Here is a 2339-nt window from a genome sequence, read left to right as displayed (position 1 = left end):
TCTCCAGTTTTCTATGTACTGCCATATGTATTTTGTCTCTACACTTATGTGGTAAAATCAGCCTTTAATTTCAGGTAGTGAAAGCTTTCTTATTAAATAGTTGTAGTGATTAAGATACCAAAACACTAAGGCTGGGATAGAAAATAAGCTACTGAACTGAAATACTGTTTTGAAATCCAGTTAATAGTATAGCTGTATGTAGGGTTGAATTTCTAACTGCCTCATATTTAATTGGCAGTTCTGGGGACTCCCTCTTGTGGCTGTTGCATTTAGATCTATTAATTAAATTTATTAATCAAAAATTATCGTTCTTTTTTAAAGAGTAGTACAAGATGAGTATTTGTTGTTCTTAACTGTAGAGCTTTAGATTAAAAGACTTGCTTCGTTACCTCCTTTCCCACCTATAGAGAGATTTTGGTAATATAACAAGGAAAGGTATTGGTCTGCTTTGGTTCTCTCTCATAACATAATGATTTTGGAGTTTTCAGTCATCCTCATTTAAGTGTACACACAGGAGTAAATTTAATACAGGTGAAAAGTGGTCTGATTTTTGGAGTTGTGATGGACCACCTGCATCCAGTGACTTGCAGAATGGAAAAATACAGTAAATTTATATTTTCAGTACAACAGAAGAAGAAATTCTAGGAGGAAACAACTGTGGGGTTGTCTTAAATGGCAGAAAGCTCGTGCAACTCTCAAACTTTCTCCTCTTTGCTGCTATCTGAAAATTGCACCAGAGAGTTCTCTTACAGGTGGACAACAATACAGTATTTTTAGGAATATTGTGAAGTTCAACATCATAATACATGCTCTTGGCTGGATGAACATCCCAAGACCTGTTTGTGTCTTGAATAAGCCCAGAAGGTGTCACTGCATTTCAACCAATAAATGTGAGGAGAGTTGCCAAGTACACTAGAAGACCTTTCACTCCTCAAGTCTCCTGGGAATTTAGGACTCCATGACAGGATTTGTTTGGACCTGGGTCAAAGGGAAAAACACTCCAGAGCTAAAACTAGATTTGCTTTCCTGCTTTTCCTCTGTGCCCTTTTCCTTTCTCTCATCCATTGCCTTCACCCAACTGACTGATGCTGCTGCAAGGATCACAGGCTTTAGAGCTACTCTTGGGACAAGTTTCTAAGTGAAACTTGCCATTGGTCACCAGCTGTGTTTTGTTGCAGCTTTTTCCCTTAGTTCTCTCTTCCTACCATTCTCTATCTTGCTTTTTCCAAGCTGGAGCTGAATGACAGCAGCAGCACCTGTGAAACCTTGGAGCCAAGCTTTCCTCTTAAAATCTGGTAAGGACACTGCATATAAGGGGAGGAGAAAGAGGACTATTTAATACTTCATATTTCAGAGAGGGTTTGCTTTTTGGTTGGTTAAATTAAAAGAGTTAAAAATGTTTAAGATTAGTCATTAAAACACCAGCAGGAGTATTAAATGGATGCAGAGTCCTGCAGTCTGTGTAAGGTGTGAAGGGAATCTTGTTACACTCTTAGAATCATAGAATCAGTTGGGTTGAAAGAGACCTCTGAGATCATCAAGTCCAATCCTTAATCCAACCCCACTTTGATTACGGCACTCAGTGCCACGTCCAGTCTCACCTTAAAAACCTCCAGGGATGGGGAGTCCACCCCCTCTCTGGGCAGCCCATTCCAATGTCTGACCACTCTCTCTGCAAAGAATTTCTTTCTGATGTCCAACTTCAATTTCCCCTGGCAGAGCTTGAGCCCGTGCCCCCTTGTCCTATTGCTGAGTGCCTGGGAGAAGAGACCAATCCCCACCTGGCCAGAACTTCCCTTCAGGCAGTTCCAGACAGTGCTGAGGTCACCTCTGAGCCTCCTCTTCTCCAGGCTAAACACCCCCAGCTCCCTCAGCCTCTCCCCACAGCACTTGTGCTCCAGTCCCTTCTTCAGCCTTGTTGCTCTTCTCTGGCCCCGCTCCAGCCCCTCAATCTCTTTCCTGAACTGAGGGGCCCAGAACTGAACACAACACTCAAGGTGTGGCCTCACAACGCAGAGGACAGGGGAAGGGTCACTCTTGCTTTCTCATTCTAATCTGCTTCACATCAGTTTGTTCCACTGCTGGAAGAAGCAATTACAGAGCCATCCGGATTATTTTTCATAAGGATTTTGTGGTGCAGGAGTGAACTGAGTGACTGCACAGCACAGGAGTCTGTAAATGTTGCTGTAGCAATGTGTGTTTAACACTGCTTGTGTCCTGCTCGAGGCAGAGGAGTCCAGCTGGCACTGTAAACCAGGGAGGAACCTGACCACCACCTACAATGGTGTGGGCTTGATTTGGTTTTGAGGTGCTTCCACACAAATTAGGTTTTTTGCATA

This window comes from Pithys albifrons, chromosome 3, assembly GCF_047495875.1.
Source record: "Pithys albifrons albifrons isolate INPA30051 chromosome 3, PitAlb_v1, whole genome shotgun sequence".
Classification (NCBI taxonomy): Eukaryota; Metazoa; Chordata; class Aves; order Passeriformes; family Thamnophilidae; genus Pithys; species Pithys albifrons.
This window is presented reverse-complemented; position numbering follows the sequence as displayed.